The 13,211-nt window shown below is 40.0% G+C and overlaps 1 long non-coding RNA gene across 1 annotated transcript in view; it reads left to right on the top strand.

The window, feature by feature from the left end:
* The window catches only part of LOC135407244 (uncharacterized), a 22,155-nt gene extending 8,944 nt beyond the window's left edge, over positions 1 to 13,211 (top strand). Inside the window, exons 2-3 of the long non-coding RNA XR_010426781.1 lie at positions 7,854 to 7,987; positions 12,577 to 13,211. This is a non-coding gene — a long non-coding RNA (uncharacterized LOC135407244). The remainder of the gene's footprint in view (positions 1 to 7,853; positions 7,988 to 12,576) is intronic.

The following is a 13,211-nucleotide window of genomic DNA, read 5'->3' as shown; positions in this document are numbered from 1 at the left end:
ACATATCTGGAAACTGCTGTGTTTGTTGGGGATCTGGCATGGTGAGTTCCCCCATGCGAAACAGAGTTTACCTACAGACCAAAAGCTGTAGTTCTCCTTTCCATTCTGCCCTCAGTCTCTTTATGGGTGCAGTCAATATGGTCTGAGTGTCTGCCAGGTTATTTTTCACATCACAGTTGCTTCTATTGTGTTTGCACTAATAAAGGCTCCTGCAAGGGTAAGAGGAAAGGCACAATGATGTGTCCTTAGCCATGAAGTCAAATGGAAATGCTGAGCCTTTCAAATCTGACTCTTAAGTGTCCTGTCACAACTTACTCTCAGAAATATGCAAGTGGAAATGACCAAAACATATTTAAAGCTCTTACATGGCTTTGCTTTTATCAGGTAAGATTGTACTTGGGTGGATGAAGAAGCAGGTGCTGACATTGCCCTTCCTACCACTAGTACTGGACCATCTGCAGGAAATAAGAGCTGTTTTTTGGCCATGGGGACACTAGTTCAGACTGAGCCTGTGCCTGTCTGCTGTGTCATTTCACTTGTAGTGTATGTTAGTATTAAATCCTAGTCCAAGTGCAAATCCCATAACCAGGTACATGCACAGATAACTTGACATGGCTGAGTAGGTCCCCCATAAAACAAATACTTGTGGTCTAAGACTCCAAGGTACTGAGGAATATGTTACACAATCCCCATCCCAGTACTTCATTGGTAGCCTCAGGACACATTCTTGTGGGAACCTACTGATACATATATATGTTCTGGTTTTAAACACTTCTAAAAATAAGCTTAACTGTCATTTCTTATCTGACAGTTCTATCTTATCTCTCTTTATTGTACATTATCAGAATGCTTTCCTTATATTGCTGTGTCTGGTGTGCCAGAAAGGTTAAAACTCTGTTTATAAAGGTTGCAGAGGACCAAGGAAATTAAAAGAAAGATAACTGCTTGGGTCACAATTAGCAGTTAGAGGAAAGGGAATTTACAGGTGCATGTGCAACCCCAGTGCAACTCCTGAGACTTAAGGCACAGGAACTAATGTTAATCCAAAATATAAACATCAAATTCTTCCAGTTGGTTTTTATTTATAATAGCAAAGCTTAGAACATTTCAGTCATGGTGTGGGTCAGTGTGCTAATTAGTGAGTCAGGCCATGGCTCTCAATATGCACTTCTTCTGAGTTAGGCTCCATCTGACCAAAAAAATGTTGCATTAAACACAGCATCCACAAGTAAATGTGATACAAAATTGTACTGATTGACCAAACCCCAGACCGGTGTCTGAGATGTCTAAGCATTCCTCACGATGTGTGGTAAACCTTCTGTGGGAAGCACCTGAGATGGCAGGAGCTGTCAGAGCTCATGAAACATCATCGAGCCTATCTGTTTTCTCTCAGTAAATGCCATTTTCTCTCATGCTACAACCAGTCCTGAGGACATTTTCGCACTGACTGCACACGTGTATGCCGTCTGCTGAGTGCTGACTGGGAGGCATGGACACTGCCTATGCAGTTTCCCTGCACCATGGAGGGTAGACCCACCTTGGGCTCTTTTGTTCCAAAGCCAAATGCTCCCCATCTGAACTAAAGCAGGTGTTGCCCTTATTATAAAGGCTAGTAATTAGCAATATTGATAAATTTACCTGCATTTGCATTAGTACTCCCAGTGGATATAATTGAAAAGCTGGTTTAAAGCAGTTACTGTTGCATTTTCATTTGAACTAGCTGAGCAAAAGCCCATTGTCTAAAAGCCAGAGGTGGATCAGTATTACAAATTTTATGCATTGCTTGCAGAACTGTTCCAGAAAACTGCACACTCTGAAAATATTAATGACATAGCCAGAAACCAGATCGTAAACACTTTTGGTGCATGTGAAATTAGGGGGCTTAACTACTGTTATCTTCATAACTGCCTAAATGGTTAGCCAACCAGAGCATAATTGTGTTTATGTTCTGAATAAAATACAATCCAATATAAAGATTAACATAAATATTTAAGCTGAAAAAAGTCCTAAATGTCTTCTGGAAAATAAAAATAAGTAATATTGATAGAGAAATTAATCAAATAATCTAATATTGAACTGGTCCTATAGAATGCGTGTTCACATTTTGGAAGTTTTATACACAATCCAGAAATGTGTAGGGCTCTCACTCTTGATAGTATTGGCACAAGTTTGATTTCTAAGTACAGTTTAAAGTTCTGTCCGTAGAAAATTGGACTATTCCAATGTAAATCAGGAAGAGAAACATTAATTCTGCTGTTCAAGGTGTCTCTTTCATTAGTCTTAAGGACATTTTCATTTTTCTTGCCTTTTGTCAATATATTAAATATCTTCCAGAAACTTACCTTAAGGAAGAATTTTAGCACACTTCCACAGTATCTAGAAAAAAATCAATATTGTGCTATAATGTCTGCTCTAAAATGCATCAGATATCACAATGCCTGAGCAGCAGCTCAAATTATCTAAACAAATACATGGACCTCTGTTTTCTAGTTTTTATTTGTTTTTACTGCTGCAGTTTGAAAGTATGTTTAAGTATCAATTAAAATGTTAAAAGCATTAAATGAGTCAACCACAGGAGTCAGTGTCCCGTCAGAAGAATGACATGAGAGGCATGCAAGGCAGTTCATAGGGGAAGACAAGACTTGTCCTCTGCTCTTGCATGTGGCAAATCCCTTTAAGGTAATGACTGAGCTTCTGAGGGGCTGCCTGAGGGGGAAATAAGACAGGGAAAGGCTGCTGGAAAACCACAGCCAAAGCTCACAGGGGAATAACCACCCTGCAGCAGAGTGCCCACCATGACCTGGAAGCTCCAGTCGGGACAAATGCAGAAGTTGTCCCCAGAGGTTGTTGAAGGGCTGCTGTTTTGGGATTGTGGTGAGAACCTGCTCGTGGGATGGTGACCACCTGGAGACACAAAATAGCTTCTAAAGCTGACAAATGGACTGCAGATGTGCTAAGTACATGTGCTTGTCAGGTACCCCCTTACTGGCATCTGACAGATATTTGCAGAAAAGGTCTCCATTGTTGTTCTCTGCATCATATAACTCCTGCTATGAATTGCATGCTTTAAATTTAGCTTATTGATCTCTTTAACAGGAGAGGATTTACCTTTTATCTTACCTGTTTTTTTTTTTATTTTACCTTTGCCAGCAGAGGCCAAACATGTTAGATATTAGAGGCCAAACCTGACTTTCCTAAGTAAAATAAATTACTTTTGGCAAATAAAGAGGTCATTAGGTTAATAGGGATTATTTTTATTTCCTTCAATTGAGTGCAGTTCATAGCAGACATAAAATGATTTGCTTCCGCTCAGCCTTTCTGCTGGCTTAGGAAGCTGCAAATGTGCTCCTACAGCTTGACTAACTAATATTAGAGTTTTAACTTTTGGGTATCTATTTAACTTCTCTTGTCTCCCAGAATTTTCTGCATGTAGTAGGCTAATTCTGTTTTAATCAGCACCTTTTTTGGCTGGTGTTCTCTTGTTGACTTCTACACAGTTGATCTCGTAGACCCAACTACGGGTCCCTCCCTGCTGTTGAGGGACCTACTACCTACAGCAGTGCATTTGCAGTAGAATATGTTTCAGACAAGCACATTTCTGCCAGGAATCCTACTTAAAGACCCAGGTGCTGCAGCCTGAGGTGTTAAAGTAATTAATTTCTTTCTGGTTAGTTAGAGCTAGTTTAATGTTAGCTGGGGAATGAATAGACTGCCACCATGAAGAGAACTGGTGATTATATAGGCAGATGTCATGCCAGTGAGACAAAAAGAAAAAAAGAGCCAGGGCTATTCAAGTGGTGCCTCAAATGTTGTGGTGTGGGAGAATATGATAGGAAGGCCTGATCCAGCACCTCTGGACTTAGTGATGGTCTCTTTATGGCTTTACTCCAACAGGGCCTTGGATACAAATAAGAGCTGGAAAGCATTTGAAAAACATTACTTTGACAAATAACAATAATAATATAATCCCTTCCTTTTCATAGCAGGCTTTCCTTTATGCCGTTTTGCTTTCAGTGCTTGCTAAAGGCACCTGTGATTTTGCACCTTCTGTGCAAATAAATTCATGGGACCCTACTGGAAATGTGTGCATGAGCTTTAGACATGCCCATGCAAAGACTAAGCCTGAGCAAAAGTTAGGATTTGTAAAGCCACTTGGAATGAAAGGTACTTGCAAATGCAAATGTATATAGTTATGGTAATTTCTTTCCTGATATTGCATGACACTTTTCTCTTAGGAAATTTCACTTCCTCACAAAAAGTGTGTAGATATCCCATTTATTACAATCAGAGAAGACAACATAAATATAGATGAAATTTTCCTTCAGATACCAGGACCTAAATGCAAAGAAGCAAATTGTTCTGTCCTGTTCTTAATGGGAGGACACTTTAAAATTAATCTGAAAATACTTGCCAATAAATTTGCAATTGCTAAGACTATAACTGCATTGGGACTTTAGTTTTGCAACATTTCTATGGGCTGAATGTTGACACCTCTTTAGAAAAGCATTTTTGTGACTTACATTTGAAATTACATGCAGCCAAGCTGACAGTGCTACAGACACAGTCTCAGCTGTTAGAGCTGCCTGCAAAGCTCCAGACTGTGCTGAAATGTCTCTTGGATAATGAAGGGTGACCATCTTACAACTTAAAATAGAAGACATATATGTTTTGTTTCCCATATGCCTTTAATACCTTTTTCAATGTAAATACTGTGAAATTACTGTCTGCCGGGGAAAAAGTCACAGAGATAGAAAGAAGTCACCAGTTCTGAAATTTCTTGGTAGTAAAGCTGTAGGTGCTTGCTGGCTGTTTGCTGTGCCCAGAACTTTTGACTGTGTGGCTGACAGAGGTCTGGCAGTGCACAGTTTGCCTCTGAGAGCCCCGCAGGTCATGCCCACAAGAGCAAGCTGGTAGGTGCTGCCCCGTGGTCTGATCTGTACACGTTCTGAAGAGGCATACAGCACCATAAAGAACATTTCACAGGCCTACACAGGGTAGCTACATGTTGGCTCATCATTAGATATATTTATTTTGTATAAAAAAAGAAAGAATCAAAAACTAATTTTCAAACAAAAGAAACTTCCTCAGCTAACAGGGAAACCGTGAAGACTTGCCACAAGAAAAAATCTCAAGCATGTATTTAGGGTTTAAAATATGTGTTTTCCTATGTCTCTGTCCAGAGGGGGACTTTTTCTAAAACAGTGTGGAAGTTACTGAGCATGGCTTGGGCCAGACTGGGAGGCTGATAATCTTATCTGGCAAAATAAAGGCAGTTTAGGAATCTCGTGGGAAGGGTCTTGCAGTAACTTGTGCACCAGAGAGCTGTTGACTTTGACAGTAAAAAACATACATTCAATGTGATTGAGAGGTGAGGGTGAATGTATGTGATAGTAGGCCTAGAAAGTCAGTTATCAGTAGGATTGTTATTAGAGATGTTGGGATTAAAACTCATTTGTGTAATTTTGTAATTAAGTGAAAGAATCTTAGTTCAGGGGTGGAAAGGTGGTTGGCAATTCATTGGTTGTCAGGTGTGGGAAGTAGTAGGGCAGGGAATAATATTGAAAGAAGAATTAGGGGATTCTTAAGAGGGATGGGCTTGTGAATTGGTCAAAGAAGCTTAAATTCATGGTTGGGTTCAAGGGGTAGTTTTTGTGGTTGTGAGGGTTTTGTTAGAGGGGAAGTTGTGGGGGGGTGAATGATGGGATTTTGAGTTGAAAGATTAATGAGAAGGCTAGTCATGATGTTAATATAATGAACAGACCAGCTAGGCAAAGTCCACATGAGGTGGATGTGTGTGTGCAAATATGTGTTACACATTCTGTCAGTGTTAGTTCCCTTTTTATGGCAATCCAGTTTTGTATTGATTTTTTTTCCAGGATCTGTTATTTATATGACAATATTATAATTATGTGCTATTATTGTTATTAATGTGGTAGCATTATTGTAATTATGGTATTATTATCACAGGGTAATATTCCAACACCTGATATTTTTAGTAAACCATAGATGCATTTATGGTTTAGTATGGGAACATAGCTAATCACTATGCTCCCTGCAGGCCTGCTATTTTAAGTTTCCTACTCTGAAGCCAAAACAGGGGGCCCATTTGGTTCAAATGATGATACTCTTGACTTGATTCCTGAATTTGTTTGCGTCACATATGCATTCCATATTTACACATAAAAAGGCAGGATAGAAGAAAGTCCTGTGACTTGTCAGGTGGGAGAATGATGTACCATTAGGCTAGAAAGCTCAGCTTTGCAGAAAACAAGCTTTACGTCAGTACAAAAACATGTTTATCAGATAGAATGTTCACCCACAAGTATCATTGCTCAATTTACCTTGCTTTTATCACATCACATCATTTACCAAGCTTATCTAGTGAGTGAAACAAGTGATTGACATAAAATATTGCCCAAACAGAAAAAGAACTTTGATCAGTTATCGGGGAATACAAGTAAGTTACTGGATTTATTCATATCACCTTAAAGTAAGATAAATTATCTAGATTTTTGTCTCTTCTGTGGGGACTTGACACACTCGATATTGAACTCAAATGAAGAGATATGGGGTTTTTTTAAACCCACAAATCATTGTAAACTTGGATATAAATCAAGAAAAATAAACTGCAGCAATATATACTGCAGTGACTAAGCACTCTACACTTTTTCTATACTTCAAAAATCAAAAAAAGTGGTTGTTAGAAAGAAAGTCAATAGTGTGAATGAAATAGGCCCATATGGGGTTTTTTTTGAGCAGTCAAATGTTATAGGTCAGTTTGATTTTGAACCAGAAACTATCTTATTACACTTATCTTAGCACTATCTTATTACACTTGGTTCCATTTGATTTAGTTGACTATGATTTACTCTTCAGCTGTTCTCCCATTCGTAGATGTGTCTTGGGTAACTAATTACAACATGTAACTTTTTAACATTTTTTTTTTTATTTAGCTGGATTGTGTTCTCTTGCTTTATTTTATCCCGAGGGATTAAAAACTCATCAGAAGAGGGGCTGAAAACCACTTGGATTTCTATGGGGTTGGGGTCATGTCCAGCCAAACCCTTACAGAGGTTCTAGAGGACCCCAGCTCCTTACATGCCACAGCATTTGGAATTTAGAGCTTGAGACAGTCACTATCCTGACTTGCACCTGGCTTCTGAGGTGAGTCCACTTCCATTCTCAGCAGCCCAGGACAGTGCAGTTTGCCGCTCTGTAGTCACTCTCTGAAACATTCCATTTCACTCTACCATCAGTCCTGTGAATGTGAATAAGTTTTCATAGGATCATGGAATGGTTTGGGTTGGAAAGGACCTTGAAGACTGTCTCGTTCAAGCCCCGCTGATGGGGAGGGACACCTTCCACTAGGTCAGGTTGCTCCAGGCTCCATCCAACATAGCCTTGAGCACTCCCAGGGGTGGGATATCCACAGCTCCTCTGGGCAACCTGTTCCAGTGTCTCACCACCCTACGATATGCATATGTTAGCTCATATAGGTAACATGCAATCCACATTCTCTACCCATACAATTCATAGATTAGACCTACAGTCATGCTAATTTGATTTGATTTGAGGTGATATTTTCAGATAAAATAAGGCAGGCAATTTCACCTTTAACCTGCTATCTTTTTCCCATTACTTTTAATTGAATTAATTGCAATGTATATTTGTAGGAAATAAGCTGTGATGATGAGCTTTAGTAGTAAGAAGTCCATTACCCTCTTCCTTTTCACGAGCTGGGTGGGAGGCATTTTCCATCTGAATTTGACCATTGTTTAATGGTAATCTGATAAGTTTTGTGTCTTTCCTGGATTAATCATTATCTGCCTCCCTATCGTTTCATTTGACACCAGGTTTGTGCAAATGGAAACTGATGACTCAGAAGGATTGTTCTGGGACTGGTTCATTAGACTCTGCAGAAAATACCACAATGGCTTTTCCAGAGAGGGCAAATGTGATTCCATGAATAAACACGCTGTACTAACTGGTAAGACCCGCTTGGTGTGGCTGGGCTTTATGCTCTCTGTGTGTATGTATCTTCCTGCCTGCTTCTGAACCAAGCTTGTTTATGTAAAGGCTACTTGTGCAAATGAAAATGCTGTTGTTCCAAAGAACACAAGACAAGCAGTCAAACCGTGTATTGAGTTTCTAGTTGGCAGAAAACCAAGACCTTGGTGCTTTGCACAAAGAGTTCCCAACTCATGAGTGCACAATATGAGGGAAAGCAGCGACGGAGTCTGTGATCAAAAAGCTTTTACATAGTTTGGAGTCTTAATTACAAGAAACCCCCAAAAAGGTGCATTTACAGGTATGCCTATCGTTGTATTGTGAGTTTCTGTTGTCAATACTGTAAATAGTTAACATCTGAAAACAAAGGTATAAAGGATTAGCACAGCAGTAGTAAACATAGCAAAGCGGTGCTGTGGAGTGTCACAAGGTAACAGAGTGGGAAACATATGAAATGAAACATCTATAAGGCTCGAAAACACCATATGTTGCTTTGCCAAGAACTCTAGCTATGCCACTTAACTGTGCTGAGCATTAGTCATGAAGCAAACCATCCTTCTGGGAGGGAATTGGAGTTAATAATCCTGCCTTAAAGAGGCTTCACAGTCCAAGAACTCTCTCCAACCGCAAGCTCCTAGTCTTCTTATGCATCAGGGGTCATCACCCTTGTTAGGACTTCTTCTGTGGTATATCCAATAAAAATAAAGTTTGCAAGCCTACTTAAAAAGTGATTTCTAGTGCACTTCCTAGGATACTATTACTCCACAAGCCATGGGCTATTAATATCCCTTGATGTCTTTTGGAAACAAAAGACCATCCCTAGTGGGTGGTAGGTTTCTCCCAGCCCACCTTCCTACATCATGGGCAAGAACACATCTGGGAATCCAGGTGGCTTTGCCAGTGCCTTTCATTATACTGACTTGATTCATGCTGACTTTTTTTCCCACTAGGCAGATGTTGCCATTGCAAAGGGGCTCCAAATCTGCCAGATTGCTTCTCGGAGTATCTCCCAGAGTTAGTGAAATCCCCAGGTAGCTTAAGGGGTGTGCAGGTGCCAGTGGTGTATTCTCAGTAACAATGTTGACACCAAGCACCAACCTTCACTGATGTGAAGGAGATAAGATAAACCTCTGGTGTCACCTGTAATGGCATTTTGCTTTCCTGATTCAGTGACCACTGCAGAGCCTTGGCACTGTGTAGCTCAGACATGTTCCCCTCCCTCTGAAGGAAGCTGGAAATGCAGAGGTGGAGAGAGACTAAACAGTGAATGCTATTATACCACTGTGTTTGGCTATGATATATCTGCATCTTTGATGCTGCATTTTGTTTGAAATAGCTTAGAAAAAGTCAAAGAATTGAGAAGTTACAGAGGAAAAAAAGTAAGATTTGTGAAGCTAGAGAACAGCTTTCTTCTGATAGAAATTTGAACAATTTAAGACTCTGCAGACTGGAAAGGGGCAGAACTCAATGGTCTGTAAATTGTTGAGTGACTTAAAGGAGTTGGCTGTTTGTCACGGTCTCTTCCAACACAAAACTTCAGGAACATCAACTGAAATACTCATAGGCAGATTCCAGACAAGCACAAGGAGCTGGCTTCTCACAAAATACACAGTTAACTTGTATCACTCGTTGCTGTAAGATATTGTAAATGATAAAAGTTGTTCGAATTTTCAGAATAACTCAGGACATTGATGGGAAAGGTCTACCTAGGTTTGCTAAACACAAAGAAACCACCATCTAAAATTAGAAGAACTCACCAGGTTTTTCTAGGTCTTCCCCACCCTTTTATCCAGACTAAAGAAGTCTCATCAAAAGTTATCTGGTCAAATTTTATGAAACTGTTTAAACCAGCTGGGCTGTTAATGATACCAACAGCTTTGGAATTAGTCAGTAATCTGTCCATTTCTGGAAAAATATTCATGACTGAAAAATGCTAGGCAGATATTCACAAGTGAACAAAAAAAAAATTGAATTTGTCTGTGACCTGGATAGTAAGATTAGTAAATCAACCTGTACACCTAAGTGTAGCTTTGAAAGTGAAACTTCTGATTATTGTCACACACTTATGAGTGTGCAAAGGCTTATGAAATCTGGTTTTGAAATGCACTGGTCTGGCCTTCAATCCGAACTATGCACATGGTCTAATTAATTATCTTTTGAACTGCTAGTCAGGTAGATGTCAAAAGCAAAAACTGCAGCCCGAGAATGGGAAGGGAAGAAAATATTCATATGCAAGAAAAGAAGAGAGGGCCCAACAAGAAACCTATGCAGATGATGAACTTTACCCATCCACTTCTATCTGACCCTGATGAGAATGTTTCTGCTTGAGGTTACTCCTGCAGTCTTGTTCATGTCTTAACAATTTCTGGGGATTTTTCATTCATGTTCCAGGTGCTGTAATGGAATAGAAAATGTATGTGTAGCTGAACTGTGACATGAAATCTCTAGTATCCAAGGAAACAGAGAACATGTATGAGCAACTCGTAAAAAGTTAAACCAAATTATCTGTATCATTTTACTTGTCCAAGACACTTATTATCTTACGCAGATAAGCTAGTGTAAGGATATTTTAAATGTCAAAATAGAACCCACACTGCAAAATATAGATCCTAGTCTCAAGCACCCTACTTCTTAAGAGGGTTTTCGTCTGTGGGTGTAATTTTGGCTTATTAAAATCACAAGGATGAATCACAGATCAATTATTTGTCTCCAAAAACCAGGATCATCTCTCAAGATGAGATGCTGATTGCAGATAGCTTGAAACCGGACATATTTTCTCGCAGCTTGCTAGTTCGTGCCTGCCTGTAATAAGAAGGATATAGTAATGAGGTGATTAGGCAAAAAATGAGATGTACTAGAGGGAAAATACTGAAATGCTATCAGTAATCTCAAAAGAACCACAAAAGGAAAATGTCCCCTCATGTATTCACTACAGTTTATCTGCTGCTGCCCAGAAATGAGAACTGCTGATGCACTAGGAAAGCTGGTTCTGTCTCGAGCTTCCCATTCAGGAGGGCACTCATATTATGAGTAAAAATGAGGAGAAATATTTAGGTGAGTAGTATGGATAACTGGCTCCTTTTGATCTGCTTTGTGTTGCCAAGCAAAGACCATATAATGCTGTTTGTTCTGTTCCTTGCTTTTAGATAGATATATCAAGGCAGTATCATTATCTGGAGTTGCTATTTCAGGGAATAACAAGGTGCAGACAAACCCATAGGCGTAATGAAAAGGGTCCAAGATGGGGCACAGAAGCTGTTTCCGTGGCTTATTTTTAGAGTCAGGTAAAATAAGGAAAGAACAAATGTAAGATCTTAATGAATCAGTGCAAGAGAGAGGTGTGTTCTTTGTGTTAAAGTGTTGGGCTTTAATACTGCCCCACAGCATGCAGGACTGCATACACACACTAGTGATGGGCTGACTGAGGTTGCCCTAGAGAATTCACATTTACCATAGATTTTTCAATCCAGGGAGAGATTATAGTCTACTGAGAGTCCAGATTTCCCAAATACATCATGACTTTTTCTTTTATCACCTGTTGGGTGAAAAGTGGATCAGTAGAGCTTGGGTACAGACAGTCCCAGCAAGTCCAAATGCATACATATACCTGTATGTGCACCTATAAGTGTATTCTCCTCTGAAGCAGAGAGCAGAAGACAAGGCTAAAAGGATCTGAATATAAATGTAGTCTCTATATAGGCATAAAAATTGCACTGTTTTTCAATAGAAGAAGGTCAGAACCCCCTAACAATGGTGCTGGAGCAGTGCACAGTCCATCCAGATTGTGAGGAGTCATGCAGACCCCTAGGAAGTCTGCAGCCTTATAGATAAATGATAGCTGGTAATGAGGTAGCAGTCTGACTATCTGCTTGCAAGTTAAGGCAATTAATTTCTAGACCTCCCTGGTGTGAGGGAAACCTAAGCATCTACAGAGGTGTGGGAATTCACAAGGAGATAGAATAAACCTTTGCAATCTTAATGACTTCAAAGAGAATCCTATTATTCTGGGAGGGGATTAGTTTTTGCTGATCTAGGCTAGGTTCTACTTATTTGAAAAGGAATAAAGTGGGTCCAACTGCGTAGTCAGGACTTCCTTAGTCAGTACTCAGACCAGCAACCAGCTCCAGCAGCTGTGGTGGACACTGATACCTAACAGCTGCACCAAAATTAGCAATTAAACAGAACAAATTAATGTTTACCCCGTGGAATTTGCTTGGCTTAGTTGCTATATGACTTAGAGTCAAAAAATGACCTATTGTGAAGATGCACTTTTATAGCCTGTGCTGAAGCCAATTCTCCTCCTGGACAAGCTCTACTTTTCAAACAATAATGCTCAAGGAATGGCATGTCTGAGAAATTCCTGTTAATGTTTACAGTATTGCAGAGAAGAGGTTGCTCATTTCTCAGAAGAGTACCAGGTTCTCATTTTAGACCAGATCATTCTGTCACTCCTCTCCAAGTGAGTGGTTTCACGACCTGGGGGATTGCTTTCTGTGTCCCAGAACACTTTAAGTAGATATGGCAGGAGGCCATAAGACCTTTATTGAAGATGATTTCCCTCATTTTCAGGGTGTTTCCAACTATTTCAGCTGTCTCTCCAATTTCTGCAGAACACATGAATTAAAGGTGGTCTCAACTCTGTTATCATTTATTCATCCCTACAGTTTACCACATCTGATGGTATAGTCCAAGCTGTGTTGTGAGACCCTGGTGTGAAGTGCATTAACTATCAGCACTTAAAGTACTAGTCTGTCAGCTGTTGACCATAGGAACCCAGAAGAAAACCAGGCAGATATGTCTCTGAGAGTGCTGGCAGGAACCTTTGTACCATGCAAAGACACAGCATCAGTACTGCTTCAAGGCTCTCCCTGTGGCAGCAGGAGAGAAGAAGACAGAGAGTCAAGATTCCTCCTGCGTCACGCTTCTTGTCACATCTCTCCTCACCTGGTGCCCCAAGAGGTGTGAGCAGAGGCAGACTGCATGTGAATTGGGTTGCCTCACTTTCTGCTCTGATGTGAGCATCTTTGCAGGAGCTGATCCCTGAACAAAGCTCATTGGAGGGGGGTGAACAGTATCATAGCACTGTGGCCGGTGCAAAAAGGCACTGCTGATCCCAGATGTTTAAAAATTGCAGAAGCTAGAAGAATAATAAAATTAGCTAGAAAAAATACTGGAAGATTATAATAAAGCTTTGGCTCTTTTTA

Source organism: Pseudopipra pipra, chromosome Z, assembly GCF_036250125.1.
Source record: "Pseudopipra pipra isolate bDixPip1 chromosome Z, bDixPip1.hap1, whole genome shotgun sequence".
NCBI classification, from domain to species: Eukaryota; Metazoa; Chordata; class Aves; order Passeriformes; family Pipridae; genus Pseudopipra; species Pseudopipra pipra.
Note: the sequence above shows the minus strand (reverse complement) of the source record. Positions and strands in the feature narration are given on the sequence as shown.